Raw genomic sequence first — 16596 nt, forward strand, 5'->3', positions numbered from 1 at the left:
ATTACTATAGGTACTTGCAATAAAAAAAAAATTCTCTTGAAAGGCACAAGACAGTGATATTTAATCGCTCCCTAGGTTCCCATTTTAATTTATCTTTGTCTCTCTTCCCACCCCCAAAAAAGGCTACTGTAATTGAGAGAAGTGATTTATGCATCATACTTATGGCTGGCTCACCTGTGCGTTTTATTTTATTTTTACTCCTCTTTGTTGCCATGACTGTTATTAAAGAATGGGGAGGGGGAAGTAATAACTCAGGGCTTTCCTAGCACTGGAAAGCGAGACAGATTTTCTGGTGATATATTGAGCAGTTTTGAAGACACTGCAAAGGAAGAGTCAGAACTCCATACTAGTCTGGATGATATTTTTGACAGCAGAGCATTTTGACTACATTTCAGTGGTATCTGTTCTGCATCACCCGGCTCACCAGTCACTAATGTATCTCCACGTGTTGGTTCCAGTATGCCAGGGTGTATGAGCTGTTCCTCTTATTAGCCAAGGAATGCTCAATAGAAGACGTGCGATTTCTTTATTTACATGTAATTTAAAACTGACAACTTTTATATCAGATTTACTACAGGAACTTATCTAGTATTTGAGGTGCCATACATTCTTTCAGAGAAATAAATACTAAAATTAAATCAAATGGATTGGAATACAGAAAGGGAGTTTCCCCACACATCACCAATGAAGGTCTCCTTTCTCCACTCACTCATACCACATTCAGTCCACCCACAAAAGGAAAGCCTGAGAGAATAAGTAGTTCCCGCAGAATGTCCTGAAAGTCAACAGATTCAGGCTTTGTCAGACCAGTGATGGGGAGAAAGGGAACAGCAAGAAACTCATTGATTTTAATCCTATCAATCAAAACCCGCACCTTGCAGAAATACCAGCTTCTCCCAGAAACAAAGTGGAAGCTAATGCAGACTCTCTTAGGGGTTTTATACTCCTGTCCAGCACCATAGCATGAGCACAAAGAGCAGGTGTGATGTACTCCCTGGGAGAAGCACCACATTCTGCACCAGCTGACATTTCCAAATATTCTTATGGCATGGCCTGTGTTTCTTTTAGAATATAGTAAGAAATCAGTTCCTAAGATGAAAAAAGCTCTGGATCATTGTGTAAAGGACCATATGTGCCCCGACACCTCTAGGTTTGGCAGTTCATAGCCCCGGCACCTCTGGGCTTGGCATGTCAGTCATGGAAGTAAAAAAATTGCTTGAGCCTGGCACCTCTTTCATTACAAATTAAGGACCGCTTGCCACCCATTTGAGTTTCTCTGGAACAGCCCTCCCAGGATTGAAGGGATTTGACCTGCCAAACTCCAAAAGGTGCTCCCCATCCCAAGCAAACAAAATGTAAGCATTCCTGAAGGGAAAAGAGAAATCAGTCTATTGTACAGGGCACAAAAGGGAGAAAGCTTACATAGAATCTGACCTGGATTTATTCACTTTACATTTCCCAATTTCCTGTAATTCTTCATACAATGCTGTTTTATCAATTACAAGCACATCTGGCAAATAAAATGTAGTAAAAAAAACAAAAAAAACCAACAACATCAGTTCAAACTGGTATTGGTATTTGTTCATCAAAAAAAAAAGAAGAAAATGCCATTCATGGAGCCTGATTAAAAAAACCCCATGATTTAAAACTAAAGGGAACTGCACCTGGGGAAGAGATTTGCTCCACATGACAGCAGCCTTCGAAGACACTGTAGCTCTGTTTACACAGTCTGCAAGAGAGGAAGAGGCCATTGTAGACTGGGATTCATTTCCAAGAGAAGCAAATAAGTTACAGCCTCACTGTACATTACTTACTGCTGAGATTCAGACTGACAGGGTCATCAATTTTATAAACAGAAAAAAAATCTGCCAATGATAAGAATCACAGATGGTCACTATCTTCTAACACTAAAACATCCCCCAAAACAGTTTGCTCACTAACACTACCATAGGTGCTTAACTAGGGGTGCTACTGCACCCCCGGCTTGAAGTGGTTTCCATTATATATGGAGTTTACAATCTGGGTCAATGGCTCTCAGCATCGCCTCTATAAAAATTGTTCCAGCACTCCTGAACAGTGCTATACTTGCGTTTCTTGCTTCACTGCGTAGTTTCTACTTAGAACTTTCCCCCATTTCCCATCCAGACTTTTTTCAGATTTAAACAAACAATACACCTATTCTCACATGTCTGGTTGAACATGCTTTCCTTTTTTGGTTTATCTTAATCCCACTCCTTTTTCCATCATATCCCTCAGTTGATTCTTCTAGGTGAAACATCATTGTCACTCAATGACGCAGTCATCCAAGCAGTACAAATGTACAATCCCTGAGAGTCATTCTGTCCAACAAACTCTCAGACTGTCGATTTGATTCAAGCCCCATTTCCTCATTTCCTTAATGCTGGGCCAGATATCCGTCTTCAAGAGAGACAATTGCTCCTTCCCCTTCCTCCAATGGGCCAGTTGCTTCCAGTGGGCCAGAGCATTCCTGATAAATGATCCAACAGTGGAAGTTTAATGTATCTCCACACAGTAACTAGGCTGGGCATGGCTTCCACCATCACAGAGAAAAGGGCAGAGCTGTCTTCCAAAAACAAACCTAGCATCTCTTGAATTTATTCTTTGATTGCTCTATCTTCCTTGGTAACTTATTTCATATATTTATTGACCTTCGCCTGAAGCACTTCTGTTCAAGGCTCCCCATTACAGTAAGTATCATAGATTCTGAACCTTCATGAATGCTGGGGGGCGGGAGGGATCTCTGTTGACTAATTGTGACCTAGGCTTTATCTCTTTCCCAGCATGGATCAGATTATCAAAGAGGTCAGCTGCCATTTAGGTGACAAAATAAATGGCCAGTAAGTGGAGCTTGAGGGTGCTGATCCCTTTTGAAAGTCTGGCCCCATGTGCATATAAAAGCAATATTTCCTACAGTGAAGTATCCACCCAAAAAACAGCAGTAGCAGCAACATGGCACTGGCTGAATTCAAAATTTGCACTTTACAAAATACTGAAACTATTTCATGTCCCTCATTGTGTTTCACTGTGAACAAAACTTCACTCTATCCAAGTTCACCCTCATCAGATTCCATTGTGTGCACATACATATGTAACATACACACACGCAAATATGTAGCAGGATGAAAACTGTTAGCATCAGTCCATTATTTTCATCTATTAGTTTCCTAAATAATAGGGTATTGGATTTCTTATCTTTAAATTGAATAAGCACATCCATTCAACTGATAACTGTATTGCTAAAGGAGGACTGCAGGAGATTGTTTGGATATATAATGCAAATGGGCTCTCTATAGTGTGGCATGGGAATTAAAAACAGACCTAGTAGAATTTTATCAGCTAACTCATAACAATGTTATTACGTTATTGCCTTTTGCAACATGGCTGTCAATTTTTGGATGTGCTGATTGAATCTTACATTACAGAAATTCTATTCCAAATTATTGAGCAAGTTAAAGGACTAAAATGCTAATTTGAGGCTAGCAGTTCTCATCCATCATTATTTATTAAAGCACTTACAATCAAGATAATGATCAGAGGATGAAGAATTGTGTTCCACAAGTGGAATTTCCCAGAACAAATGCAGGAAATGGAGATTATATTATAGTGGTTAAAAGAAAGAGAGAGAGAGAGAGAGAGAGACTGCTGGCCATGGGAAAAGCCAGTATCTTGTAACAGGATAGCACTCGTTATGTATGGATCAATACTTACTATACTTTTTCATATAGAAAACTGAACATTACAAAGGCACTGATATACCATATTAAAGATCCTGAAGTGAGGAAAATAACACAATTTAGACAAGATAGTATCTGAGTTACTTAGAGACACTTAAGAACAACAGTGAACGCAAATCCCAGAAAGAATGATAATAAAGCTAATGTGCCTAAATATTTTAATATTCAGTTATGTTTTTAAAGATTCTCATCAAATCTGTGCACCTTATTTGTTTTAAGACTCTGGATTACATGTTAGAAACATTAGAAAATATTTGTTATAGTGTGAATGATCTTTGTTTGCATTACACCTTTCACCCAGATGGAGCAAGGGAACTTTGATTTATCTGTACAGGTAGGGGCAAAGTTTGCAGACAGGAAATCCCTGTGCTTATTGCTGCAGTACAGCCATTACTGGGAAGAACATGGCAGCTGTTCAACAGCAAAGAACAATGCTACTGTTTAGGACCCATCCAACTGAAGTTACAAATGAAAGTAGAAAGGTTGTTACCTCCAGCCAACCTAAACTGAGATTTGATCAAGCAGTCAAGATTAACCATCACTCCCTCTCATAAGAAGACATGTCTAGTTACTACCCATGGTGAAGACCCAAGTTTTACAAACAACAAAAGCTGGCAGCTCCAGCCACATGATGCTCATTAACATCATACTAGTGCATTTGTTCCAACTTTGGTGTTGAGGTGAGGGATTTGAATATATTTGCATTACTAATACTGTTGAGGCCTGCTGCTTGCTTCAGGTCTGCCATATGAGCATTTAGGAACTGATGTAGGCATTGTTCCCACTTCTAGTATTACAAAGGCACCCGTTCAGTGTCTATACCTTCTACTCCTAGCTTACCCATTCAAACAGAACAGCCATGAAATAAAATACCACACATAAACACAAAATGTCATTCACCACTCAGAGATGGATGATTACAACGTTCTAATCCACGTATTGGGCCAGATCCTCAGATTACAATGGAGCTGCTCCTATTTACACCAGCTGAGGCTCTGCTCTGCTGTAAGCAAATAAAAACTGAGAAGCTCAGATATATTTTTAAACATAATACCTACAAGCAGGGTTCTTCATTACAAATAGAAATGCCAGCTATCCAAGTCTGGGTTCTGCCACTCCACCAGTCATCACCCCCTTCTGCTGTTGACCCTGTTTCTTTCTCTTTTCCTCAGTTTTTTGACAGGAAGCCTCCATTTCCTGATATGTTGGGCTCTCCAAATCCCACAGTTTATTCAGCAGAAATAAACTGAAACCGCATAGGATCCCACACATCACCATATAAAGTAGCAAGACCTATACCTGGGATTTAAGAAGACACCACAGTGACAACCAAGCAAGAAGGGAAACAAATACAAATAGAAGATGACTAGCTCTACAGCAAGATCAAAGGAGTTATGTCCTGGCTGGCTACAGAAGTCTGAAATACAAAAGGTAAGAACTTGAAGGGCTGTAAAGGCTGCTGAAAATCTTCATGATCACATATTCGTGGTAGTTATGGGAATAGCTTATGTTCCTTGAAGAAAAGGTAGACCTGAGGCTATGAGGGCAGGGACTTGATGGAAATCTCTTCTCTCTGCCTCCCATGGTTACCCACTCTCAGCACCACCTGCCACACCATTATAGCAGTGGAAGGAGAAATAGCTCTTCAGACTGATTGGGTAGGGCCTGCCAGAGATCGCCTTCCCCTGCCCAATACTGCTTTCAGCTGTAGCTCCTTACTTTTGGTACAGATTATTTTTTAGATCATCATTATTAGGATCTGGTGCTCTAATTAGTTAAATTCTGACTCCTCAAGAGTTCCAGAGCTGGTTACCTCTCTAAAAGTGAGAGTCAAAAAGTATCCATAATGTGTTTTTAGCATGTGAGTGATTCAAAACTCCTACTTTTGAGACTCTCTCTCCCTCAAGTCCTGTACTGTTCTAATTCCATTCTTCCTGAAAACGAAAAAGGTTACCTGCATGAATTTCCACCACATGGAGACTGTGTACCAAGGTCCTCAAAGGTGACAAACCCTTGGAAGAGTTACAGAGTTTAAAAAACTTTGTGACAAATAATAAAAGCTGTGAGGATATAACAGTCACCAGTTAATTTTGCCAACTTCACTTTCCCGCTAAGTTCTCAACCTAAAGTTCTCAATGGTTCCTTGACTATGGGGGGTGGGGAGGGAAGCACAGGTTCTCCAGTTATACTCACAAAAAGTTATATATGAGCAGAAGGAGTGCCTTGAAAGCAGCTTCTTTTAGAAGGTACAATGGCTGTGTTCATTCAGAGCAATGCTATGGATTCCTTGGAATAGCTTTTTGGGGAGGTGGACAAGGAGATTCTGTAACACATAATAAGCCTGGGCAACATTTACTTTCATAACAGCTGTTTGCCATTTACTGCATCAAATACACCACATATCGTAACTTTAAGGCTATAGTACTTATGAATAAGAGATTATAATTTGCTGGATTTGTGGATAAACTACCAAGTGCCACAGAAGAGTTGCTTAAAGCCATATAGAGTTTATGGTGAGAAAATAACAAAGCTTTTCAGAGAAAGAGCAGGGAGGTCTTCCTTCTGTGAAGGGTGCTGTGCAGAGGTTAAGCATTGAAACTCCTTAATGAGAGTTGTAATTGTTTTCTGTTTGACACAGAGAGTAATAAAAAGCAGATGTCTCAGAGCAGCTGCCTTGGATTGGGGATGGGAGAAGCAACAGGATGCAGTAGGTTTGGAAGTGCTACTTTATTTACAGTCTATACACTGCTGAAGAGACAAAAAAAGTGGGGTAATCTCATATTTAAAGAGATTTTTGCAGCAGGGATCTAATAAATACTGCTGCCATTAGGTCTAGTTTTACACTCTGGATATGAGCAACAGATAGATTTTAAACGGATGCATGTGAGAGAAAATATCCTTAATACATAATCATAGACACTCAAATATATGCTAAAGAGAAATAAATGTCTAACATGCAAGATTTAAAGGGAGGAAAAGACTGATGGGTTTGGTGGAAAAAGTTCCCAGATAGATTGGTCAAGTGGCTTTCAACAATGGAGCATCAGAAGGAGATACAAGAGAATGCCAAGACTGACGGAGCAGGGTAAGTAGGTGGGTAAGTGGTTAAGGAGGTAAAAATGGAATGACAATAGAAAGTGTTGGACAATGGAAGTGATCTCATTTTAGTGGGAAAAATTAATTCACAATGCTGCAGCTAGGTTATGTGCCAAAAAGAGAATGGGTATTTAGAAAGTTCGCAAAAGAGGAAATTGTGATAATCAAAATGGAAAACTATTTCACAGAGTTTAAGGCCAGAAGTCTGACCTTATGTGTATCATAGTCCATTAAATTTCATGCAGTTACCCCTGTGATGAGCCCAATGACTTTAAACTAATGCATTTCAGTCCTCAAGAGATTATACTGTTAGATGCCAGAGACAGAGAACAGGAGAGACCAAGGTGCCCAAAGTCCCTGCAATGGCAGGGAATTAATTAGACGAGACTTGCATAGATGATCCTAACAGGTGATCCATGCCCCATGCTGCAGAGGAAGGCAAAAAACCCTGTGTCCCTGCCACTCTGACCTGGGCAAAATTCCTTCTAGACCCCAACTCTATGATCAGTTTGACCCTGAGCATGTGAGCAAGATACAACAATCAGGCATCTGAGAACTTCAGCGCATTGGTACACACCATCTGCAACTGTGGCCAATCTCTGTTGCTTCAAAGGAAAGTGGGGGAAAAAACAAGAATACATCTGGCCAATTGTTGCATCAGGGAGAAAAATTCCTTTCTGACCCCTGTAGGTAACTGTCTAAAGTGCTGAAGCATAAGAATTTTTATAGACATGATCTTAATGCAGCACTGCATGTGTTAGGAGAATGCTGAGAACAATGCAGACAATCCTGTCTCCTATGGCCCATGAGGAAAGGAGATGAACCAAGAGATTCCTAGCTTCCAAGGCCACAAGGGACCATGCTGACCCTCCAGCCTGATCCCCAGCACACAAAAAGCTCATTGAATTTCTCTGAGAAGTTGGAGTAAAGCATACCTTTTAAGACAAGGCATATCTTAATACCAACTGATGGGTCATCCATCACCTCCCCCTGCTAAGCTGTTCCAATGTTTAATTGCCTTCACAGCCAAGAAATTGCCTCTTATTTAAAGGTTGAATTTGTGTATCTTGTTATGCCTTTGTCAGCAAGGTTGAAAAGCCCCTCCATCAGATATTTTCCATGTGTGAGTGACAATATGCAGTGATCAGATCACCTCCCAAACCACTCTTAGATAAGGAGCTCAACCTATTCAGTTTAAGCCTCACATCATAAGGCTTGTTTTCCAGTCTCTGGGTCATTTGGGGGGCCCTCCCTATTCTCTCCAGTATTTCCACATTCTTCCTTAAGTATGGACACCAGAACTGGACAGAGTAGTCTAGTAGTGGTCTTACCAGTGCTGTGTAGGGAAGTGATCTTGCCTCTGTACTTCTGCTTGATATCCCTCTATTTATACATGCAGGGATTGAATTGGCCCTTTTTGCTGCACTACTGTACTGATGAAGTGGACACCGGTTTCTCCAAAACTAAGTCTGGGAAAGTGGCAGGAATGGATGGGATATACCCAGAATTCCCAAAGAATCTTGATCCAAAGACAAGAGGGTGACTGGCAGAAACCTTCAGCAACATCCATTCTTCTGGCCGAATACCCAAAGAGTGGAAGGTAGTCAAGATTATAGACATTTTGAAGCCCAGAAAAGAAGCCATTAACCCAAAAAGCTACTGGGCCATCTCCTTTCTGAGCTGTTGCTATAAACTGTTGGCACGGCACCTACCAGGGCCAGCTCTAGGTTTTTTGCCGCCCCAAGCAAAACAAATTTTGGTTGCCCCCACCCTAGCCCTGGGCTCCCCCCGACCACAGCCCCCTGCCTTCCCAGCCCTGGGCTCCCCCCAATCCCACACCCCCCTGCCTTCCCAGCTCTGGGCTCCCCCCCCAACCCACACCCCCCTGCCGTCCCAGCTCTGGGCTCTCCCCACACACACACACCCTCCACTCCAGCCCTGGGCTCTCCCCCCGTCCATGCTGCCCAGCTCTGGGCTCCTCCCTTCCACCTCACCAGTGCCCCCTCACCCACACATACCCTGCCGCCCCAGCCCTGGGTTCTTCCCCCTCCACCGGCACCCTCAGCCCTGGGCTCTCTCCCCCCCTGCACCTTCTTTCAGCCCCAGCCCTGGGTCACTGGTAACTTACTCCCAAGGTGGGTCATTCGACAGGTCATTTAATCACAGAGTACAGACAGGATTGGTTCCCATATGGTTAAAGAACTGCAGTAAAGTGGAACAATTTTCAGCTTGTGTGATTGGAGGATATCTGGATGCATATTATAAGACTGTTCTCCATAAATAAGGAAAAGTTGAGGTGCCTTTGTTATTCTTTTGTTCCACTCTTTCTTTCTATGGGGAATCTGCCAATGCAATATTACTGTCTTCCTATTAAACAAATTAAAAGGCAATGGCTGTTGAAAATAGCAATTCCAGTCCTAAAAACCACTGGGAAGCATTTCTTGCTCAATTTTATCCTACTTTTGCTACAGCAAGTTACAGTGGATCACTATATTTGATTTGGGAGAAATGAAGTAACAGCTGTCCAAACTGAGCTTGAGCACTCCTGAATTTTGAAGTGTTCAAATCTGGAAGGCAGGTGCTCAATTCCCTTTCTGAATATTAGCTAAATCTGGAAAGGAAAAGTCAATTTCTGCTTCCATGGCTCAGAAGTGGAAATCCTCCTATGTGCCTCGTACTGTATCTAAAGCTGCCGAAGTCCCCTAGCAGAGTCTCCCCCCCCTTACTTTCCATTTTAAATTCTAGAGAGGTGCATTGTCTATTTAGTCCACCCAATTCCTTCTTTGGGGGCTGCAAGATGAGGTCACACCAGTATCCCTAATCCAGTCTGGGGATGTCTTCTGAAGGGGATATCTGGGCCAAAGCCTTTTACTCCTTGGGCACACTTGTTCCCCATTTACAGTGCTACCCCGCTCAAGCAGTGAGCTCTCCATTCACAGCAAGCTGCAGCATAAGGTTTCAGCTACCATAACCCCTCCCTCTCCCTTTCCTGTTGATAGCGGCCAAGGGAATGCTGGGAAATGTAGTTTTTTCCCTGCTCCAGGGTTGGCTCTATAGGCTGGGGGCTAACCAAGGAACAACAGCTCCCTGGGCCCCCTGTTGGTTCTCAGCTCCCAGGCTGGATCCCTGCCGGCTGTCGACCCTGCAAATGGGCTGCCCCAAGCACCTGCTTGCTTTGCTGGTACCTAGAGCCGCCCCTGGCACCTACTTGAAAGCTAACAGCCCATACTTGAGCAATGAGTCCCCAGTGAGCAGGCTGGATTTAGAACTGGTCAGAATTGCTGTGACTAGGTGCTTGCCTTAACCAACTACACAGAATCTGGCTACCAGAGAAAATTAAAAACAGCAGTAGCATTCACTGGTCTTTCTTCTGCATATCCTATTGTAAGGTGCAAAGGTCTCTTGCTAAACTTATCATTAGCTTTCCCATGCCAACCAAATAGATGCTGAGTAACAGACAATTAACTGTACACCTTGGTGAGTCTGCCAGTAAATCACAGAGATTGAACAACAGCCTCCCATAGGGTTCCATTTTAGCACCTGCCTTGTTCCATCTCTGTGCCAGTGACATTCCGGTCACATCATCCTGTAAATTCATCTGTGTAGATGACACAGCACTAGCAGCACAAGCATCCACTCTGAAGACCACAGAAAATGTCATGAACAATGACCTCCAGACACTTGACACATATTTCAAAGCTTGACGACTGAAATCCAACACTTCAAAAATATTCATCTCTGCCTTTCACCTGCAAAATCATGAGGTCAAAGTGCCATTGAAAGTGGACTTTTGTGATCTGCCTTTTTCACATGACCACAATCCAGCGTTACCTTCCATCGGATGCTGAGCTATCACCAATGCTTTGACAACACCAGAAAGCAGATAAGGACAAGGGCCAACATCATCCAGCAGGACACTAGCGCACCTGGGGATGTGATGCACACATGCTTCGAATGTCAGTACAAGCCCTGGTCATGCTATTAGCTGAGTATTGTGCACCAGTTCGGTGCAACAGCTCCCACATCATCTCATTGACACTCAAATTAATGCCGTGCTCAGGACTGTTAGCAGCTCTCTCAAATCAATACTAATACTGTGACTTCCAGTTTTGGTGGGCATCATGCCAGACAACATCAGGTGAGACACTACTGTGGTCCAGGAGTACAACAAAATCCTGGTTACTCCTGACCTGCCAATACACCAAGACCTCAATTCACTGCTACTCCCCCGAATCAAATCCAGGGAGACTTTCTGGATACATGCATCAATGCTATTGGCCAATGGAAAGGACACCAGCACTCGCTGGCTCAAATGTGATGTCCCAAACAAAGACCTGAAAAACTGACAAAAGAATTCCCGGGATTTTGCCTTCCCTGTATGTGGTGAACATCATTTAACCACTTTCGGACAAACTAATGGAAGATATGGATATTGCTGCCACAAATGGGAAAAGAAAATCAAAGAATAACCAAATTGTGATTCTGGTGAAGAACAAGCCATGCGATACATCCTGGACAACTGCCCCATTCATTCTTACAGTGATAGCACAAGTGGGAATCCATCTAGCTGTCCAAGAAGCATTAGAACCGCTTACAAATCTCAAAAATCAATTACAGTCCCAGCCTATTGTTTTTCAAAATACCATACAAAAGAAAATGTCTGCACTGAGAGCTCACAATGAGACAATTCTCTGCAATGACCCCAAAGTCATTCTCTGAGTCACTGCTCTCTCCAACAAAGTCTCCCACCCTAAAGGAATAACTTACATTCTTGGTTCCAAGATGTATTAACTTGCATTGACTGTATGATTGATTCATTGTTAATTTGGTTAAGATCTCAGAGGCCCTAGGACATTGCACACAGATTTATTATAATGTATTAGTTCTTATATTAAAGGATGCTTCTAGCAGAGGACAGAATCAATTTAAGAACAGGTCCCAACAGGGAATCTGGAGATGATAAGCACTTATACTGACACAAGGAAATGTGGGAAGAAAAGTAATTTTTTGAACTCAAAAGATACTGCTGAGATTTCTAGCATTGAGAGTAAATTTGAGATCTAGCCCTGATCCTGCACTGAACACTGCACTGGGGGGCACTTGCATGATGCTCAGCACAGGATTGGGGCCAACAATAATTTCAGAGACACTGACTGAACACAGAACAAAAAGAGAGAGAGATTGCATAAATAGATTGTTCATGTGAATTGTCTTTACTAAAAGAATCCAAGTTACATAAGAATTTCTGTGTCTAATCACACATTTGTTCATTTGAATGAGAATTTCTGAATTTGTATTTTTCTTGGATAAACTCCTGATTCTACCAAGATTTATCTGAGAAGGGGAATGTAATAAAAATTACAAGAAAAGCGGTTTACACGATACTGAACGGAGACTGAGAGGGTTCACAAAGCTCAGCTGAAAAGCAAGACATCATCTTTTTTCAGAACCATAACTTGGCATCCCAAAATCTGGATTTCTCAGTGCTGAAGGGCTTTCTGCAGGGCCGGCTCTAACTTTTTTGCCACCCCAAGCAAAAAAAAGAGTGCCGCCCCCCCAAGCACTGTGCCGTTCAAGTCCCCTCCCCCCCGAGCACCACGCCACCCAAGCCTCCTGTCAAGGAGTTTTTCCCCACTTTGAACTTTAGCGTCCAAAAAGTGGGGACCTGCATGATCACTTTTAAGCTTAATTACTAGCTTAAATTTGGTACACTGCCACCAGCCAAAATATAGTGTTTGGCACACTTCCTGTTCCCCCAAAACCTTCCCTGGGGAACCCAAGACCCAAACCCCTTGGGTCTTAAAACTAGGAGAAATAAACCATCTCCCTTCCTTTCCTCCCCCCAGACTTTCCCCTCCCTGGGTTGCCTTGGGAAGCTACACAGATCCAAACTCCTTGGATCTTAAAACAAGGAGGAGTTAACCATTCCCTTCCATTTCCCCCTACCAATCCCTGGTGAGTTTAGACTAAATCCCTTCGATTCCAAAACAAGGAAAAAATCAATCAGGTTCTTAAAAAGAAAGCTTTTAATTAAAGAAAGAAAAGGTAAAAATTATCTTTGTGAAATCAGGATGGAAAATGCTTACAGGGTACTCAGATTCATATAGCCTAGAGGGACTCCCCTCCCCCCAGCTTGAGATTCAAAGTTACAGCAAACAGAGGTAAAAATCCTTCCATCAAAAGGAAAAACATTCACAAGTTGAAAGAAAACAAACATAAGACTAATCCGCCTGGTCTGGCTACTTACAAGTTGGAAACATAAAAGACTGATTCAGAAAGATTTGGAGAGTCTGGTTGTACGTCTGGGTCCCTCTTTGTCCCAAGAGCGAACAACGAATAAAACAAACAACACAAACAAAGACTTCCCTCCACCAAGATTTGAAAGTATCTTGTCCCCCGATTGGTCCTCTGGTCAGGTGTCAGCCAGGTTTACTTAGCTTCTTAACCCTTTACAGGTAAAAGAGACATTAACCCTTAACTATCTGTTTATGACACCCCCACCCTCCCAAGCACCGCGCCGTGCTGCCAAAACCCCCTGCCCCTCCCAAGTGCCGCGCCGTGCTGCCCAATTCCCCACTCCCCCCAAGCACTACGCCGCACCGCCCAAGTCCCCGCTCCCCTGAGCCACCGCCCAAGTCCCCCACCACTCCAAGCGCCACGACGCCAAAGCCCCCTGCGCCCTCCACCCCCTGAGCTCCGCACCACCAAAGACCCCCGCGCCCTTGCCGCCCAACTCCCTGCCCCCCTCGAGCGCCGTGCTGCCGAAGCCCCCCGTGCCCTCACCCCCCGAGCACCACACCGCCCAAGTCCCCACCCCCCTGAGCACCACGCTGCCAAAGCCCCCCCCCCGAGCGCCACCTGGTTGAAACACAAACAAACAAACAAAAACCTCCAGCACTGCCCAGCCGAACCAAAAAAACAACAACAAAAAATAAACGAGCGCCGCCCTGCCCCAAGGTGCCACCCCAAGCATGTGCTTGGTTGGCTGGTGCCTGGAGCCGGCCCTGGCTGTCTGGGGGAGTCTGGCCGCAGCCCCGCTCCTTCTGCCCAAGGCCTCACCCCTTCTGGGCCCCCAGAGCTGCCCCTCACCTTGCCCAGGACCCCGCCCACCCTGTGTACCAATAAGTCCTTTAAGTTACTTACTTTCTTTCCTGCCTAGTCCCTGGTACAAAACTCAGCTTCCTGGTGGGGTCAGATAAATATCACCTTTCTTCCATATGCTGTGCTAGCCATTTTATTTAAAAACATCAAAAGGAATTAAGCTGTTAAAGTTTAAAGCTCCAAAGGGTTGAATTACAAGGCAATCAGTAACCATTTAATACATTAGTGTAACCTAGTAAAGGTATATATTTTGTACCCTTTCATTTTTAAAGGTATAGTTTCACTGCATGGGCTTTAAAGTCATCTTTTTCTGTCAGAAAGAAGACAGCTATGACAGAGATTCTATTTTATTAGACAAACATGGAAAATCTCATATAAAGAGGATCAACAGTACTTGAATTTTCTTGTTACAGATGTATGTAGCTCAAGGAGCATAAGACCTACATTTCAGTATGTAAAGAAATAGTAAAATAGTCCACAGCTTTTTGGCTAGGGGAGCCGAAACCAAAGAATCACGACAAAAGCCAGGAATTTATATTTGTAAAAATTCTCAGTCAAAACCACATAGGGGTCTCTTATTACATTAATTCATAAAGCTGCTGGAAATGGCAATCCCTGTTGTATGGGCAGACTGCATAGGAATCAATGTTTAAAAAACCAGATGGGGAAATATGATCTCAAATGTGGGGCTTTGTATGTTGAATGTTTGGTGTTAGGTTCTTCACACTGAACTTGCAGCATTCTTCAGGATCAAGGATTTCATGACAACATAACAGAGGAAAAGAAAAAAAACAAAAACAAAAACAAAAAAACCCAAGTGAGAATAAAAAGGACAATTTTTAAAACTTACTGCCATTTGTACTAAGACTCTAGGATTCAATGTTCTTAGGATAGTTTACCATTGTTACTTTTTTCTTAAAAGTTGGTTGTTAAGACAGCATCTTAAAACAACCAACTTTTAAGAAAAAAGTAACAATGGTAAACTATCCTAAGAACATTGAATCCTAGAGAGTCTTAGTACAAATGGCAGTAAGTTTTTATTCTCACTTGGGTTTTTTTTGTTTTTGTTTTTTTCTTTTCCTCTGTTATGTTGTCATCGTCATCCAACACTGAGTCGGTTAAGTAGATTTGGTATGGTGGATGTGCACAGCTAGTTTGGCTCTCTATACACAAGGAAACTGGCAAAGGCTGTCAGTATAGGGTCCCTAGGAACCAATGTTAAAACACTTGAATGGCTCTTTTAAGGGGGTAGATAGATGTTTTTAAAGGCACAAATGGCACTTATCCGGCCTCCACTGAAAGCCAACGGGAGTTAGGCACCTAAGGGCTAGATCTACAAAGAGAACTTAGTGTATGTCTACACTGGGGTGTGGGGAGACAACAACTATAGCAGCGAGTCTGTAGGTGTGTCAATTGTCCCAGAATATTTCATAGTCCAGTGACTAGGAGACTCACCTTGGGGGTGGAGAGACCCAAGTTCAAGTCCTTGTTCCTCTCAGGCAGAGTTGCCCAAATCCTGAGTGAATGCTCTAACTCTGGAATTACAGGATAAAAGGAGACACCATCTCCTCCAACTGTCTGATGCAGGCTCTCCTCCAGTAGGCATGTTCTAAGGAAGCCTCTATGCACACCTACTAGATCAGGTAAGATAGGAGAGAGAACACCTTGTTTGAGGATGCGGCTGGGGCTTAGGTGTTAATTTGGCACCAACCATCAGGTTTTAGGTAGCTGTGCACGTTCCCACTGACAGATTTTTAGGCATCCAGGGACTATATTGGCAGAAATTTAGGCTCCTAGAGAATTTAGGTGTCTACAGAGCTAGATGGCAAATGAATGTGGATTTTTCGAATCTAAATTTTGGATCTGACAGTTAAACTGTCCTTTTTGATGGGCCACAAGGTCAAACCTGAGTAGTCTGCAACCCCATATGCCAGGTCACAATGCTACTTGGTTTTTAAGTCTCAAGAATTTTTTTTTCTGTAATGGCTCTGAAAATGATTTTGTCGCATGTCCACTAGTAATAAATCATTTCAGTACCAGTTCAGCCGGAATTGTTGCTGGTAGCCATTGTCATGAGAAACAAAGTTCAGTATAATACCTAACTGAGGCTTATGTTAGGTTTAACCCTGCTTGCCTTACCCATAGGAGCAGTTTTATGTACTTAGCATGGGACTGCTCAAGTGATTATTAGGAGCAAGATTTGGCTTGTGGAGTATAAAAAACTGGGTAGTAATGTGGAAATCCCGCAGTGAGAGACCTGTTGATTTTAAACACAATGAAATATCTGTAAATTAAAATGTTATGAATTAAATGTCTTTCTAATGTTTAAGAGAAGGATAAAAGGCTTATCTGTATTTTAAATCACTGTAGATTATATCACATAAACCAAATGAAAACTTGTTTTACATTACCTTAGTACTGATCAGGGAATTTTACTAAGATCACTGTGTAAGTGTGAGTGAATGCAGCCTTACGAATATGAACATGGTAGTGATATTATATGACTGACAAGTGAAATACAGAGGGATTATTCAGTGTTAGTGAGAAATCAAGTTAATCCCACACCACAGTCTATGGGCTAAATTGTTTGCTTTACTCATACAAGACTCTGTTGAGCTCAAGGGCGACTTTGTGTCAGTACAGC

Source organism: Gopherus evgoodei, chromosome 1, assembly GCF_007399415.2.
Source record: "Gopherus evgoodei ecotype Sinaloan lineage chromosome 1, rGopEvg1_v1.p, whole genome shotgun sequence".
In the NCBI taxonomy this organism is placed as follows: Eukaryota; Metazoa; Chordata; order Testudines; family Testudinidae; genus Gopherus; species Gopherus evgoodei.